We start from the raw sequence: 19,053 nt of genomic DNA, 5'->3' as shown, positions 1-19,053 counted from the left end.
GCATGTAGACTTAATAGATGCAACCGTTCAAATGGAGGTTTTGTCCTCCCACAACAAGGAAGTACAAACCGACGAAATATCCTCTCGTAGCATAGGAACTCAGACAAAAGAACAAGCCAAGGATATCCTGTCTAACAAAGACCCTATGCTCCTAAAGCTACAAGAAGAACTGATGCAAGCCTAGCTTGCTCTAGAACGATGTGAATAAGAGAGAGTCCCTCCGCAAAAATATCAAGAATTGCAGAAACAATTTAGGGAATTAACCATATCTGAAAATGGAACCTTTGACAGATTGAGACAGGAAGAAGAAAAGTTGAAGAAGGTAAAGACCAAGCTGGACAAAGCCAAGAATCAGATAGAAACCATTTGCTTGCTATATTTGAATGTCTTGACATGCAGGTCTCCAGCCACAAATTATGCCCTGTTCTTATTAGAACGGTACTTATTGTTAAATATTAAAGCCGTAAGAGCTGGCAAGCCAATCGAGTTAAAGACAACTGAAGATTTTATAAGTTGCTGCAAGGAACATGGGGAAAAAGTCCAAAGGCTTCTTTGCAAATTTTATCTACATAATTTCATATTAGAAGGAGAAGTTGATAGGAACCCTAGCCTTTTTGTTGGAGATATTCAATTCCAAGCTTTTATCTCTTTTGCAGTTAATCAACTTAAGTGGTTTAAGGCATATAATTCATTCCAAAGGCAGGAACACAAGTTGGTTCTCTAGGTAAGAAGTGAGCCTATTCACCCTTTGCAACTATTTGCTAGACATAAGAAGTTGATGACACAAGAAGGCGTGATTCAAATTTTAAGGCCCATACATAAGGAAATTTTACAGAAAGGAACAACATATTTCCTCTCTATCCAAGAAAGGTCCCTGACTGCATCCAAAATGAGATGGACGGTCTCAGCTAACAGCGTTAAGGAAAGGAAACCATTTGATTATGGTAACTTCAAAGCTGTTGCAAGCCTGTTAATCACATATAGCAATCTTATTTTGATGGAAGGGCCTTATTGGTTGGGATGTCGATTTAGATGTCCCATTATTTGGTATCCTCCTGAAGGGTATCACTTTGAATATGAGTTACCTGAAGGACACAAACATACAACCTTTGCAAATTTGGCACAAAATCATGGTTTCAGGCCTGATAAAGAAACCTTTTTTCCATCCTACTCCTTAACTACATTACATAGGAATTATTTGTTTGTCATGAGGACATGAAAAAAGGTAAGCAGGGGAGTATGTTGAGTTGTGCAATAGGTATGTATTTACTCTTGATTATTATTATTTTCCTCCTTTCTTATCCATCTTATGCCATAATATAATAACAAATTGATAGGATTTTGATAAGGAATGAATAAAACGGCTCTTGATATGATTTGACCAACCAAACTAACTCTCGTTACTTTTTATGTAGAAAAATAGCAGAAGGAACAGCTGTTGTTCCCAAGTCGAAACAGCAAAAGCTAATCGAGGAAAATAAGACACGTCCAGTGCGGTCGAACAAAGGAACAAGTCAAGGAGATCAGTGTGAGACAGAAGAATTGTCTCAAGATAGCATTTAGTTGTGAATCCCTCAGGATCTCCTGATCCTGAGGGATCACATTTATCTTTTCCTTTTGACTATAAAAGAGAAGACCGAAGAGGGATCAGGAGATCCTGAGGGATCACATTTATCTTTTCCTTTTGACTATAAAAGAGAAGACCAGAGAGGGATCTCTTATCTTTTTACTTGGATTGTAATTTTAATTTACAAAAGGGTGATTCTGAGAAACAATATCGTGTTGTAATGATAAGTGACTTTGATGATTAATATACAACTGGCGTTGCTGTTCGTTCGTATCTTCTAAAATCATTAAGCAGTGTTCGCTGGTGGCTAGGGCCTAGTCTCTGGTGGAACTTATTGTTGTTCCCTATTTTATGCATTTTCTGTTTCCTGCAAGTTATTCTGCTTTACAGCTTTTCAGTTGATGTATTTTTGTTGAATCGGATTTCTGGTATTTATTTCATTAATGCGCAGTCATAGTTGGTTTTATTTAATTCATGTCATGGATTGAATTAGTTATCGGTTAAAGAATCATTTCTGGTTAATTGAAAAATAGAGCATGATTGATTAAATTCTTTCCTTTTACCCAATAGTTTAAGTACAGCTGAAAGAGCTCAGTTAATACTACGGTGCTCTCGGTTGATTGTCATTTGAATTTGGTTGATTAAGATTGAATTGCGGTATTGTTTAGATGAGTTATTTCCTTTAGAGTTACAAGCTTGAGATTTATGATTGCATCCGTTTACTCTTGTATTGAATTTCATAGCTTAGTTTAAAAAATTACTCTCTGGATTATAGCTTGCACATTTATGTACACTCTTGGAATAAAAAGACTTACCCAAGCTAATAATTAATGTGAGGCAATTAGGAGTTTTAAAAGACACCTTTTAGCACCCATCATTGTTCAAGATGTACAGAGATTTCGCCACTATATCCTATTCTGAAAGACCATTTTCATTTCGTATTGCAACCCTATGACATATATTTTGTCACATCAATTGTTGGGGGTCAAATACTCAAAATGGATCCTCATTTTGCAGGAATTTGATTTGGAATTCATCAAATCCAAATCAAAGAAATCTCTAGCTTTCACCGAGCTTCTTTGCGACCTTCCCTCAAATGCCATTGATTCAACATCAGAACCATCAATTATGGATGAATATTTGTTCTTGATTTTGTCATCTAACCCGTGGTATGGTGATATACTGATTTATCTCCAGACCCAAAATTTCTGGCCCGATACCTCTCGCTTGCAACAACGACGTATCTGATACCAATCCAAAGATTATCTAATCATTGGTGACACTCTTTATCATCGTGGTATCGATACGATTTTATAGAGGTGCCTCACACATGAGGAAGCTGAGAAAGTTTTGAATGATTTCCATTCAAGTTCTTGTGGTGGACACTTATCTGGTTATTCTACCGCACAGAGGATTCTCCATGCTGGTTATTTCTGGCCTACCATATTCAAAGATTGCATTATTGCTGTTAGAAGTTGTCATGCATGCCAGATATATGACCCTAAAGTTGGATTACCACCTGCACCGTTGCATCCTGTCATCGTTGTTGGACCATTTTCCAAATGGGGCATTGACTTCATGACATGTAACCCTCACTCGGCCAAGGGGCATGGGTACATTATAGTCGTCGTTGACTATTTCACAAAATGGGCTAAGGTGATGCCTACATTAAAAAATAGTGGTGAGACGGCTGCACTTTTATTTTTCAACCATGTGGTTGCCCGGTTTGGTGTACCATATGCTATAGTTACAGACATGGGTCACATTTTCGCAATCACATGACGACTGAGTTAATTGCCAAGTTAGGACTTTCACATGATAGTTCTATTCCTTATTATCCACAAGCTAATGGACAAGTTGAGGCCATCAACAAAGTCCTTAAGAAAATGCTTCAAAGAATGATAGGGGTTCATAAACAAAACTGGCGTTTAATCTTGTACTCTGCTTTGTGGGCATGCTGAACCTCGGTAAGGAATGCAACTGGATTCACACCCTTTCAATTGGTGTATGGTCTGGAGGAAATCTTGCCGATACAATGTGAAATTTCATCTCTTAAGCTCACAATTGACCTTGTGACATAGAATAAGTCGATCTTGCGGACAAGATAGACCTTCCTAGAATCTAAAGAAGACCTAATGACAAGAAAACCAACCAGACACTATCTTTCTCTAAATATGCTTTGATAAACAATAGAAAACAAGTGTTTTTAGGGCCTACCTTAGGTCCAACACAATCTTGTGGATGCCCTCGCTCCTTTGATCCAAATGAGCTCCTTTTCGCGAATCTACAAACACAAACAAGGCAAACAAATTAAATAGCACCTGAAAAGCCAATTGCATAAAACATATTTAACATGAAATTCAAGGAGTCCATGAAAAAAATAACATGAGATACTTGTTGAGAAAAATGAGTTTGATTGTATTAATTCAAAAGAAGAAGAACTTTAAAACCTTTGCCTTGACGCTGTACAAGCTCCTCCCAGGGTCCAGCAAAAAGTCTCCTCTACTTTGACAAGTTTCACTCACTCCCCAATGAAGCCAAAAAGGTATGTGATCTCTCCTCTTAAGCTCAACTAGGAAGTCTTGATTTCACTAGCATTTACCCTCAAAAATGTTCAGCTTCTAACCTCTCCAGCAACCAGCCCAATGCCTGTATTTATAGTGCAAGGGAGGGAGGTTATTAGGTCCTTCTTCAAAGGGATAGCTCCTCTCATCAAGGGATTAGCTCCTTCTCTTTTGGGATGCATGAACCACCTCAGAGCGAACAATCCACGTCAAAATTCCTTCTAGAAACCTCTAGAATTAACCTAAAGTGAGTTTTTTAAGATAAAACTTGCGCCTTTTGACTTTCACAGGGGTCCGCACCGACACCGTTAGGGACAGAGTGGGCAGGTACGCAGTTTTTGTACACAGAAGGTGCGGGACCGCAGGTGACCATGAGAGAAAGTGCGGAACCAGAGTTACATTGATTTTTAATGTCTTTCTCTCATTTCCAAAGCTTGATTTGAAGAGCTAAGGTCTGAGACTTGCTTAGGAGGACAATACAAGTGATGATAGACCCATACTGACTGCAAATAATCATGGTGACGATATTTTTGTGTAACAGATTGCCCCCTAAAGTGCGAAGTCTGTAGTAGATGAGGATTTCTTATCATTTAGGAAGAGTGAAGTACTTTATCATTTCGAGGATCATCTTGTGGAGAGCCCGGTTGGAACCTGTAAAAACATTCAATGCAAGATATATATATGATATCATATCATCGCTGAGGTAGGCATTCCCATACTCAGATCAAAACTGACTAGAAAAACTAACTACTGCTCTGATACAGGAATGATCTTGTAAAACATCACAAGTATAGACTCATGTGGACACAGTACGGACGCAGCCATCTGTTTATGGATAGTCCATTATATAATGAATACAAAATTCCTCGCAACCTGGATTGTGGAAACTAGATCCAAGGTCTTCATTTCTACTTCCCGAAACAATACGATTCTATCCATGCGAATGAATGTGTTGATGTCGAACATGGTAGAAACCGCTTGATTACCAGTCAATGATGTAAACTATTAACAAGTGTGAGAGAAACCACAAGTGATGTCAATGGCTCTCAAAGTACCTAGTACAATCCATGAGATGCGAATAAATGTATTGATGTTGAACATGTCACGGAATCCTTTGATCGAAAGTCAATGATGTAAACTGTCGTCAAAGGCAAGAAACCTGACGATTCCTAGATCATCCTTCTAGATAATGAGCTGATGTCGATAGAAAGCGATCCATCGTAGGTAGGCCCACAACACGAAATCATAGATCAAGTTGAAGAAATTTAGATGCAAGGACTGACTCAAGGATGGTCAAGACAGATGACAGATTTTTTGCAAATGAATGGCTTATTGACAGTGACCTCTTGAACACATAACGACACGACAGATGGCTTGGTGACAATTGACCCAAAGTTAATACCCAGAAACCGGCTGAAGACTTTTAATGTGGTTTGATCAACTGTTAGGCAAAGGATTTCCCAACCCAGGTGAATGAAAGTGTCGTGTTCAAGAGTGGTTACAAAGTATGACAAACAGGCTCATTTTTCTCTCTTTTCCCCCACCATTTTTGGCAAGTACCTCTTTATTTTTTGACAAGCTTGAGGAGGATAACATTTGCTTGATTATAAGCTCATCCTTCGGATGAGTCCAACTTAGTTTAAATTCGAACCCTGAGAAGGAGTGGTTCGTTCCTGTTTGTAATTGAACAGGTCCTTTACTGTGAAATTTTAACGAGTCCAGTATAGGAGAAACTCGGCGTTTTTCAATTTTAGAGAGTCTAAAAAACTTAAGAAGACTCCATGGTTGACCTTTTTCGTAAATTTGTGTCTCCCAAGCTTGAAAAATTATAAAATAATACTTGAGAGAACCGCTTGATCTTTTACGACCAAGGAGTACTTTTCATCATTAGTGCCCTTGACCTAAAAAAGTAAAAAAGCGATCAATGACACGTCGTTTTATGACCGATATCGAATTTGAAATGACAAAAATCCGGCAATCTTTTCATGTTTTTACAGTCGGAAAAGAGCTGTAAGTGGACCGTCTTTTAATTCCGTTTTAACGAGTCTAAAAGAAACACTCGGCAATCTTTTCATGTTTTAGGAGTCAGAAAAGAGCTTAAAGATGACTCTACATATTTTTTCGTCGAAAATGATAGATTTCGCCTGAATAATCCTTTATTCTGCACAAAAACACAAACATTCCTCATGCCTATTTGAAATAGATAAAAATGTCGCAAAAATACCTTCTCAAAGTGAAACATAAACAAATTTGCAATTTATTTACTCAAAAAACTTATAAAAAGGGCCTTTGTCAATTCATTTTTACCGTTTGAGTTTGGGTGAGAAAATAGTGCTTTTTCTCATAAAACTTCCCGTGAAGATTGCGGAAAATCCAACCGTCGGAATCGAACGCCGTCTTCTCCAGGCAATCCACATCATCCCACTCTTCATTTTTAACTGTTTAATTTTTTTTTTTAGTGATTTATTTCATTTTTGGGAGGGTTTTTAGGCACAAAACCCGCGCGCGAGGGCCCGCAGGTTTACCATTGCGGGCCTGCAGACCCTGAATTTTTCTCCATTGGGAAAAAGCTCGGGGTCCGCACCTTCCGTGTAGACAAAGTGCGGTCCCACACACTATGTCTAACATGGAGGGTGCGGTCCCCGCCGCAAGGGTTTTTAACCCAAAAATTCTAAAAAATGGACCACACAAAATAATTTCTAGCAATTTAATTTGTCTTTATGCTTGATGCAGAGAGTACATCTTGCTAGATTGGCGTGAACGAGAGCATGAGGACGTGGATGCTGCCGCATGGAATCATCAGCCTTCACTTGATGCTTTGAGGGCATGCGGATTGTAAAAATACTGGGCTATTCCTGGCATGAGGGCTTAGGTGGATTTCCTACAGTGGTTGGTTGACAGATGGAGCATACAGGACCAGTGCTTTTTCATTGGTGGCCACTAGCTCGAAATCGAGCCGGCGGACATATATTTCTTGACTGGTTTGCCTAAGAGAGGCGAAGACTTGACTCTGTTTGGGGCTAGGGCAGGTGGCCAGTCTGTCGATAGCCTCAGGCTAGAGTACTGCAACAGCCAGGTTAGAGACAAAGGGATAGACATAAAGACCATATCCCGTCCTGAGCTCATGGTGATTGCGTTCATTGTCACGAGACTTTGCGGGGCTGCCGCATTACATATTGCCACCAGATCCCCGATGCGTATGGCAGTTGATTGCTTTCGAGGCACCATCTTCAACTGGTGCGATGCCGTGTTGGCCAATCTGAAGGGCCAACTGACCAGGGCCAAAAACAGACAACTAAAGACCTTTGGTTATGGGGCTTTGGTCGTGAGTTTTGGCCTGGAGAGGGTTCCTATGCTGATCCCACAACACCTTACTATTGGAGCTGGGCTTCCTCGAGAGCCCAAACTGATGCGATGGGTCGCAGTCATGGCCCGTCACCCGGACGAGAGGACAGAGGTTGCTCGATTCAAACTTGAGTATTTCCAATGGCTGGAAAACCAGGTCTTTTCTATTCAGGACTTCCCTTATGCTGGGATAGATTTTCGTGGTGACCCAGACATGGTTCTTCCACCAGGAGAGCAGTGGGACGAGTCAGGTAAAATCCTTTTCAACATTTTTTCTATTTTAATTTTTGTTATTTTTTCATCGTCTCAAAACTGATAGTAAAAATTTCAAATGCAGATGTGGGTCCACAGCGACCAGCCGCTCTCCGGCCTTACGAGAGGAGGCAACCAGTTACACCCGCGCCAGCCCCATAGGACGAATCAGCAGAGGTTTTGGCCGAGTTGGAGGGTCATCTCGAGCGCTTGACAGGAGATATTCCTGAGACCACTATAGACGACATTCCTCGTCGACTTCAGAGCTATGTGATTGGGGTCCCGGGACCTTTTAGGAGGTTCCTTTGCAAGGTGGCCCGTGCAGTGGTTTCTTATAAAGATCATCACTAGTGATAGGATGATCGCCTATTGTGGGCACATGTGACATTTTTGTTTTTTGTACTTATCATTTTTTCCGATCATAAGGTGTTTTTCAACCTATGATCGAGGACGATGTATTTTTTGACACACTCCTATATATATATCACTATTACTGGCTTATCTTGTAAATCATGTTATGGAATGGTTTTAAATTTACATGTATGATTATTGCAAATGTCTATTTAACATTCGAGAAGCAATTGCATCTGCTAATGTATTTAAATACCTTGGAATATGCTGATATTCAATATAATCAAATTCACGTTCCAAGAGACGCACTCTCAAAAATAATCTTAACAACACTGGATTTCTAATGGTATACACTCTATTAAGCTGTAATACAACGAGTTCAGAATCTAACCTCACTATCAAACTCTGAATCCCAAATGAAATAGATTCAGATAATAACTCAATCACTGCACTATACTCGGCAATGTTGTTCGTTGTTTGACCGAGGCTTACCCCATGCATAGATACTAAGTCGTCAGACAACGAATAGATAACCCAAGCTGCGGAAGAGATGTTCTGTGTATTACGACAAGCACCATCAGCAAAACCAATGTATGTTTGGAGAGGCATCGACATCTGCAATATCAAGAGTAAAACCAAGATAAGCAGGAATAATGACGAAAAACACTCTCTAAGCTAAGCACACTGTTTAAACTAAAACACACTAGCTAGAAATAAAAACTATCCTAACTACAAATCTCCATACCCATTCTTTTAAGCATAATACCTCTTCAAGTAAAGGCCATTTCTCGGTTTACCCAAAGAGTCCCCGTCAAAGTCTACCAATTCATAGGCCCCTTTGGCTAGCTTTCGCTTGACAACATAGGGACCATGCCACATAGGAACGAATTTTCCAACGCCTAATTTATCATTAGCTTGATCGTAAACTAAGACTAGATCTCCTTCCGAAAAATTTCGAGGGGTCACATTTCGATCATACTGAGCTTTCATTCGTTTAGCATGAGTCTCAATCGCCAACGCAACATCACGTCGATTCTCATCTAATTAAGCCAAGTATAACAAACGCTTTTTCTCTTCGGAAGTGGCTGGAAGTAACTCGATGGCCATTTGCAGTGACGGGATTTCGCATTCAATGGGTAACACGGCTTCCAAACCATAGACGAGTTGGAAAGGAGTGAACCCTGTTGATGTTTTTACTGAAGTTCAGTATGACCAAAGTGCTGAAAATAACATGTTGTGCCAATTCGACCGATGAATCCCAATGATTCGTCGGATCATGATGACTAAAACTTTGTTGATGGATTCAACCAGACCGTTTGCTTGTGGATAATAAGGGGTTGAACTATCGTGACGTAAACCAAGCTGGCCTCTAAGTTCGGTCATCATAACGTTTCAAAAATGACGCCCATGATTAGTGATTATCGCTTGTGGGACACCAAACCTAGCAATTATATGATTGAGCACGAAAATTGCAGTTGTCTTGCCATCTGCCTCAAATATAGGCATCGCCTCGACCCACTTAGAAAAACAATCTACCGCAAGGATGATATACGCATGCCCCCCGGCCGAGTGAGGGTTACATGTAATAAAATCGATACCCCATTTGGCAAAAGGACCAACGGCAATTATAGGGTGGAGAGAAGCAGGTGGAGCGCGCATCTTACGATTAAAAATTTGGCAGTTGTGGCATTTTCGGACCGCCATAATACAATCTTTAAATAAAGATGGCCAGAAGTAGCCAACGCGCAATATATTTTGGGCTGTGGCAAACCCAGACATATGACCGCCACACGCTCCAGAGTGACAGTCATTTAGAACCCTTTCAGCTTCCTCGTGAGTTAAGCAACGTCAAAAAACAGAGTCCACCCCACGGCGATAAAGAGTATCTCCAATAATCCTGAATTGGTGGGACTGGAATCGAATTTTTCGATGTTCCGACCTTGAAATTTCTGGCCGAAAGGATTGGGTCTGGAGATAAACGATGATATCCCCATACCACGGATCTAAAGTGCTGATTAGAAACAAGGATTCGTCCGCAATGGGCTCCTCCACCACAGTTTCCGTGTCAACACGCGGGAAGTCACACATTAACTCCACAAAAACTAAAGATTTCTTAGACTTAGATTTCTCAAATTCCAAGTCGAACTCCTGCAAGATAACGATCCATTTAGAGTACTTGCCCCCTATCAATTGCTTGGTCAAAATGTAGATCATAGGGTTGCAATCCAAAATTACTGTAGTTTTACGTAGTAGAATGTAGTGACGAAACCGTTGGACAGCTTGAACAGCTGCCAATGCCAATTTCTCCACATGTGAGTATTTTAGCTCAATTGGATTTAAAGTTTGACTAAGGTAATATATCACATGTTCATTTCCGAATTCATCTTCCTGAACTAAAACCATTCCAATGGTGGAATGAGATGCGGCGAGATACAAGAAGTAACCCTCGTTGTAGTTGGGAGGATGCAACAACGGTGCATGGGTCAACGCATGTTTGAGTGCATCAAAAGATTTCTGAGCTATCTCATCCCAATAGAATGGAGTGTTTTGCTTCAAAAACCGGGTAAAACCCTTTGTAACCTCGGCATATATAGGAATGAATCATCGTAAAAAGTTTGCTTTCCCCTGCAAACTTTGGAGTTGGCAAAGACTCGAAGGAGGAGGCAATCTGATGATAGCTTCGACCTTCGAGGGATCAACGCGAATGCCGGCTTTCGAAACTACAAACCCCAGCAATCGACCCGTTTGTATACAGAAGACACATTTGTGTGGGTTCAACCGAATCCGATAATGCCTACACCTCATAAAGATTGCTCGTAGATGGACGAGGTGATCAGCTCGATGTAATGAATGAGCAGGCAAGTCATCGAGATAGGGTTGCACAATGTGCTTGATGTCATGAAACGCATAAGACATCGCCCTTTGAAAAGTTGCTCCGGCATTCTTGAGCCCAAAAGGTAACTTGCAATAAGAAAATGTCCCCCATGGACAAATGAAAGCCGTTTTTGGTTGATCGGTAGGCAGAATATTGATTTGATTGTATCCGGAAAAACCGTCCATGAAGGAGAATATTTCGCTGCCGGCACAATCATCAATGATTTCATCGATATAGGGAGTTGGGTAATTGTCCTTTGGACAGGCTCGATTAATGTCCCTATAGTCGATGCATATTCTTATTGTTCCCTGCTTTTTGTTAACCGGAACAATATTCGATACCCAATCCGTTAACGGGATCGAATAAATGAAACCTGCTTTCAATAATTTTTCAACTTCTGCTTTAATTGCAGCAGCTTTTCGTGGGTGAATCTGACGCAAACGTTGCCGGACGGGTTTAGCGTCTGAGTAAGTCTTGATCTCATGAACAACAATTGCGGGATCAATTCCTGGCATTTCCTCATAGGACCAGGCAAACACGTCGCCAAATTCTTGAAATAGGGCCTTATATAATTGAATTTCGTCATCTGTACACGAGGCACCTCAGACTTTAATGTATGTTTTAATATAACTTTTTTTTTTTTTTTTTTTTTTTTTTTTATTAAGTTAGATAAATTCTAGGTTATTCTATCATTAAGGTTTTACAATGATCTAGTTTTATAAAATTTAAAATTTCATAGGCCTTAGGTTATTTAATATTATTGTTATATAATTTTTAGGTTTGATGATATTATTATTAAAATATTTATTAGTTTTAAGTTAGTAATATTAATTTAGATTTTAGTTATATAAATGTTATTGATATTAATATTATATATATATATATATATATATTTTGGACCTTAGCATATTTTCTAGTTTTTTAGTTTTTGGTTTTTAATATTAATATAGGGTTTAGGTTATATATAGATTTTTGATATTAATATTAATATTTATTTCAGTCTTTTAGATATTAATTTTAATATTGGTTTTAGTTTAGAGTTTTTGGTTTATTGATATTAAATAATTGATATTAAAAAAAAAAAAAAAAAAATTAAATAAATAAAAAAATTTTTATAAATTAAAAATTAAAATAATAGTTATTAATTTATAATGATTAAAATTAATATTAATTTTAGGTTTCATTTTATAGCCGACCTGTGCTGCTCCTTTATTATTCCCTCATTAGTATTTATTTCTTCCTTCCGACTCTTCTTTTATCATCTTCTATCATCTTTCTCTTACCCTGATGATGGATCCCATTTGGGATTCGAAACGTTGGTGTAAAAATTCCATTACTGTGGGTTCTCCGGTCAAAAATTCAAAAAGCTCAAACCACAGATCTCTGAAATCCAATCTTCGCAACCTCTGCATGATGAGGGCAGTCTCTTGTAAAATGCTCATCGTCACAAATGAGACAAGGATAATGAGGTTTGCTCTTTTCATCATTGGATTCCGCCTTTTCAGGTTTCTCCTTTGAACTTTTGTCTGTTTTATTCTTCTTCTTTCCTTTCTTCTTCCCACCGGATTTTGATTTGGTTGTAGATGCTCTACAACGTGAATATCGACGGAAATCTCTGCAGAAGAATCTCCTGTTGGGGAATCAGGAAAGGTTATGATAGGGGAAGAATTCTTGGAAGACTTCTTCTTACTTTTAGTGTTAACCGTGCCAATCATACCATCGGCGGCATGAGATCCCAAAGGAGCTGCAGTGATTTGATTTTTCTTGGGAAGATCGGGGATTGTTTCGTGTAACGTACCTGACTGAGTATAGACCAAGTCAAGGTACTGTGCTTGAGCAATTACTTGCTCCTCAGTAACAACTCTGGCTTTAGCAACATCTTCAGTGATCTTTGGCAACAAAGATTTTACAAACCACTCAGCCAACATTTGATCCGGAATAGATACCTTCACTAAACGTCGTCAACGTCTCCACTCATGAATATGATCTGAAATGTAAGTGGATGTCGATTTTTTTAGCGAAGTTAATAATTCCGTGCCATTGTCATATCGGACTGGCAACTGAAAATGAGTCAAAAACGAGGTATCTAACTGACTAAAATTGTAAAAAGTGCCTCGTGGTAACTCAATGTACCACTTGGCCGCGAGACCAATTAGAGTTCGCTGGAAAAGTCTAAGACGGATTGAATCATCTGTGATGGAGTTAGACGCACACCAGAGGTGATAAGTCATCACATGGTTCGACGGGTCCTCTCCTGATTTACCTTCGAACTTGGGAATGTCACTGGGCAACTTATTCGGCATTAGCGGCCAAAACAAAAGATAATTAATGGGATCGTTCGTTAGGCGCGACAAGTCAGGTAAGTCCAAAGTTGCGATAAACGGTAACTACCGATTAGGATCCCTAAAACTCTGAGTCATAAGACCAGCTCCAGGAGGAGGATATCCAGGATAACTAGGAATAGGAATCGTGTTTGGGATATTGTATCCTCCCGAAAAACCAGGATTAACCGAACCGTACTGGGGTTGTTGAGGTTGTTGATAAGTGTACCCAGGGTACGGTTGATACTAATAAACTGGCTGCTGCACAGTAGGACCGAATTGGTACTGTCCCTGGTACGATTGATAAGTGAATTGTGGTTGACTTGTGACAACCGTAGTTAAACCAGGTTGTCCTATAGGCATCTGAACCGAAGTTTGAATCGTATATCCAAATGGTGGTAAAGATGTCTAAGGAGTAAATACAGGAACAGTAGAAACCAGAGCTGTCGATACTCTAGAAGTAGGTGGGGTAGATTGAACAGATGTTGCGACAGTTGTAGTAGTCATTTGAGGCGGAGTACGAGGTGTACTAGGCCCAGGCTGAGAAACTACCAAAGGTACAGAAGTTTGAATGTTAGACTGGACTGGTTGCTGGGATGTACCAGAAACTAAGGGTTGTCCAGTTTGAGATGACAACTGTACACTTGGCTGCAACACCTGTTGGGTTTGCGATGGATCCCACACTATATTCATTCCGGGGTACTGACCCATAACTGGTTGAGAATACTGAGGACCATAACCGGGTTGAGGGTAGGATTGATAATTGAAAGGTACATTTCCTGTTCCTTGAACATACGTTTGACCTTGGGGTGGTTGGAAACCTTGGTTTGAGTATTGACCTTGGGGTTGATACCCTTGAGGCATATACTAATACTAGGGTTGACCTTGAGGTATAAATTAATACTGGGGTTGACCTTGGGGTACATATTGAGTCTGGGGTTGACCTTGAGGAACGTACTGTCCCATAGGTATGTACTGTCCTTAAGGTTACCCCCCAGATGCAAATTGTGTACCTTGAGGTTGCCCCCCAAGCATTAATTGAAGTTGCCCCACAGGCAGTAACTGACCACCTTGAGGTTGAGGATTGGGAATAGAACCTGACATCATGAGAATGTCTTCTACGCTCAACGGCTTAGTACCATTGTTTCCAGTTAATAACCCTTGCTCAATGGGTTGAGGAGATGCTCCCGAAAAAGTACCAGAAAGTGACTGATACCCGGAGGGAACAGAAGGACCGCCATACAAAAAAGATTCAGGCGATTGAGTAAACATGGATGACTATCCTGCCATATTGACGAGAGTATAAAAACCTCTAGGTGTTGGGTGATAAGGAGCACGAGGTGGTGAAAAACTTAACCCTGAGTTTTCTAGAAAATTAGTCAAAGAAAGATACCAAGAACTACTCCTAGGTGGACTGTAAAAAATTGATTCACACTCCCTTAATTCAATAACAGGTTGATTTTCAGGGATAGGGATGCCTACTTCTTCTTCCGGAGCAAGTTCTTTAATAGAAATAAGTCCAGAAGGAAGATCTTGGGTGATTACTCTTTCTACCCTAGGTGAACCAGGACCACTAGAAGTTGGAGAAACAAACCCCGATGTCGGAGTAGCAGCAAATTCACTTTCAGGTTTGGACATTTCGGGTTCTTCACCTATATCACTAGTAGACGAAAAGCTACCAACGATTTCGGAAACAGACACTGACTGTGGATTATACTCTGCTACTAATGGTTGAAAATCAGGATGTACTATCAAAGAAGATTCTCCTTTCTCAGGTGACCCAACTCTATTGTCTCTAGGAGTTACGAGTACTTTCAAGCCTTCAAGCTGGCTCGGTACTTCCTCAGGAGGTTGGCCCCGAAGTCTAAGGGACTTCCTCAGTAACTCAACCACGTTTACAAACTCAGGAGACTGGCCCTGAAGTCTACGGGACTGTCTTGGTAATTTAGCCACAGTTGAAAACTTTAACTACTTCACACGCAAACAAAGTAAAATCTCAACGAAAAGCACCTAAAGTCTCTAAAGAACCAAACAAATTTGAATCACATGCCTAAAGAATCTAGGAGATCAAACACACACAAACAGTAACTTTCCGTACCGAAGACACTAGTTGGTGATGAAATCCAACGTCGCAGAGTTCAATACAGAAATGGTGGTTGGAACAGTTACCCCCACAACCTGCTTAATGAATAGACTGGCACAAGTTCCTCCACTCAACCGTCTCAATTGAAGTGAACCCCCCAAAAAATCCAAGTGAGTCTAGCCGACGTCTGCTCCAGGTACAGTGGGATCTTCCCACCACTGTCACCTCAGGAAGAGTCCTAAAGAATATGGCCACTAAGGTTACCAACCGAGACAAATATACCTAGGGGAACAGTCTATGATCCGATACGCACGCAAGGGCAGAGTAGCAAGCTCAATCTCCTTGAAGGCTCCTTGACATAATCCAAGGTTTACTAACAAGTGACCCCAGGCTCCTCGACAATGGTTAATCCGAGGTTTACCGTTTTTAATACATGGATATCTAGCGTCGCTCCCAATGAGGAAGGATTGATTCCCACACTAGTTCGGACACGATCTCGTGCTTCTCCTTTAAGAGGAGCTTTCCCAGAGCATAAATGCAACAATTGGATTTCTTCCCTACCACAAGATACAACTACTTGTTTGTTTTTACTGTCTTGGAGAGTTAATTACTCTCCTACTCCAAGACACTAACCTAAGCTAAGTTGGTGTATCAGAGCCCTAGAAATAAAAATGTTACTACGTGAATTTTACTTTAAGCGTTAATTTTAGTGGTTTTTGTTTAAGTCCAAAGGTGCGGAGATGAAACTCGTGGTATGAAGACTCGACTCAAAATCACTAAAAATGCACCTAAGATGATTTAAACAATCTTTTTCTCTTCGATGAACTTCTAAACTAAGAAAGAGTTTGAGAATGCAAATACTTTGTAAACACAAATCTTTCTCAATTCAACAAATTAAAAGAAGAGCTTTTTCCTTTCCAAAGCACTCAAAACAAGACAACTAGTTATTTCACAAAAATTTCCCTTTTCGTTTCAAAGCACTCAAACACTACAAAACAAACTTTTTTCCAAAAGAGATTTTTATATTTTTTAATAAAACACTCAAAACTATGAAAATGACTAACTTTGAGATCTACAAACTATAAAAACCTATTTGAAGTCAAAGCCTACTAAAAGTCTTTTTTAAGGATGTTTTACTTAGCTAGATGTAAGCTAAGGACCAGTTTATGCAGAATCACAAATAATTCAAGAACAACCAATTTTGTTTTCTTTTTGAAAATGAAAATCCAAACTCTCAAACACAAGCTTTTCGAAGTTTTTTAAAGAGAAAACTCAAAGCGGATTCCTCAAACAAGGGGAGATTTCATCAATGGTCAGACTCATAAGAAGGCTGGTAGACACTAAGGTGATCTGAAGTCCCTACAGCTTCTAAGCTTAGAGCCACTACACAACCACAATGAAAAACAAACCCAACAAGCAAAACTCCTAGGAATTTCACCTAAAACCATAATACTAACGAAATCCATCCAAGGAAAGCTTCTGACAAGTTATATGCAAGTCTGGGCAATGGATAATGTTACACTAAAATTTGTGACCATGACTATTTGCAGTTAGTATGGCTCCATCAATAACCATACTGTCCTCCTTGGCAAGTCTTATACCTCTGCTCCTCATGTCAAACTCCAAAAAAGAGAGAAAGCCTTTAAAAAATCAATATAACTCTGCTTCCGCACTTTCTCTTACTCTTACCTGTGGGCACGCACCTCAAGTACATAATACCTGCGTACTTGTACGCTCTGTCTGTAAAGGGGTCGGTGCGTACCCCTGTAAAAGTCAAAAGTTTTACTTCAAGAAACTTACTTGCGGTCGATTCTAGAGCATTCTAGAAGATGGTTTGACGTGGATTGAGCACCTCCAGATGGTTCATGCATCCCAATGAAAGAGGAACTTATCCCATGAAGAGGGGAGCTATCCCTTTGAAAGAGGGGCTTATCCCGTTGATGGTGGACCTATTTAACTTCCTCCAAAGCATTATAAATACAAGCATTGGGCCAGAGGCAAAGGAGGTTGAAAGCTGAACATTCCTAAGGGTAGATGCTGCTAAAATTAGGACTCCCTTATAGAGCTTGAGAGGAGAGATCACATTCCTTTCTTAGCTTCATTTGGAAGTGGGTGAGCTGATCAAAGTAGAGGAGAACTCTTGCTGGACCCTGGGAGGGACCTGCACAACACCAAGGCATTGGTTGTAAGGTTTCTTTTGTTTCCAATTAATACAATTAAGTTCATTTTTCTCAACAAGTTGTTATATATAATTTGTTTCATAAACTCCTTGGTCTTTATGATGAATATAATTTATTATATGAGTTATTCAGGTGCTATGTAATCGTTTGCTTGTTTGTGTATGTAGCCTTCAAGGAGAGGAGCTCATCTGGATCGAAGAGACTTGGCTACTACAAATAGCGTTGGACTAAAGGTAAGCCTTAAACACCTGGTTGCTTTTATTTTAAATGCATATTTAGGGAAAGATAGTGCTTGATTGTTTTGTTTGTCACTAGAAAAGCCTTAGTTTCTAGGGAGGCCGGTTTTGTCCGCAAAATTGACTCTTTCCGCCTGACAAAATGGCGACTCCGCTGGGGAATCCATGGATTTGATTGATTTCTCTTTTGATTGATACTTTGATTTGAGAAACGTTGATTTCTTTCTAGTTTTTGACTGATTGACTATGAATTTGGGTAGAATAGCTTAGGATTGAGTTAGTTTTTTATTTTTTTTGTTTTTGAGAGAAGTACGCACCCTCTGAGTTAAGCACAGTGCGTACCTGTACGCACTTCTGCTTTGCACACAGAGCGTGGCCGCACCTGTGCAAACGGGCTGCCTGCGTACCCTGTCAAAAGTTTAGAAAATTTCAATTTTTTCCTTTTTAGATCTTGTTTATAGCTTATTTGTTGCTGCCCAGATCCACTGGTTACCTGTCAGAAGTTTTCATATAGGCTTGTTTCATTAGCATCAAGGGTTTTAGTGAAGTTCATAGAAATTCTAGCCCTAGGTTTGATTTTGTATTGGTCTTGTAGTGACTCTGGATTTAGAAGTTGTAGAAACCTTGGATATCCCTGGTCTTTTCAGTCTTCTTAGGAGTTAGACCATTCATAAAATCCACCTTTGTTTGAGAAACCTACCGTTGTGTTGTCTCTTTGCGGAATTTCGAGAAGACTTGTTTGTTAAGCTGTGAATTTCATTCTTAAGAAAAAGAACAAGAGCTTTTTATTTTTGTTTTTGACTGATTTATGGTTCTGCATGAATTAGTCCTTGGTTGAATTGTGACTGAGTAAAACAACCTGGAATTATATTTTGTAGGCTTTTACCTCATTAGATTTGCTTTTAGGTAAATTTCTCTTAGATTTTCATAGATCTTAAAATTGATTTTTGTTAAGTAGTTTTACATGCTTTGTTAAAATAGGAAAAATACAAAATCTCTTTTAAAGAAAGTTTGTTTTAGTAGCGTTTGAAGTCTTTGAAAAAGAGAAAGGAAGTTTTCGTGAAATAATTAGTGGTCTTGTGTTGTGTGCTTTGGAAAAGATAAAGAGATTTTTTCTTTGATTTTCATTGCTAAGAAAGTTGTCTTTATAAATTTTGCATTCTCCAACTCTCTTAGCTAGGGAATTCATTGAAAAGGAAAGATTGTTTTTTCATCCTAGGTGCATCTTTTTAGTGGATTTGAGTCGAATCTACACATCATAAGTTTCATCTCCGCTACC

This window comes from Pinus tabuliformis, chromosome 6 (assembly GCF_031772625.1).
Source record: "Pinus tabuliformis cultivar Carrire ecotype Pingquan chromosome 6, CPIR1, whole genome shotgun sequence".
Lineage (NCBI taxonomy): Eukaryota > Viridiplantae > Streptophyta > Pinopsida > Pinales > Pinaceae > Pinus > Pinus tabuliformis.
The sequence above is the reverse complement of the archived record's forward strand: the minus strand, read 5'-3'. Positions refer to the sequence as shown.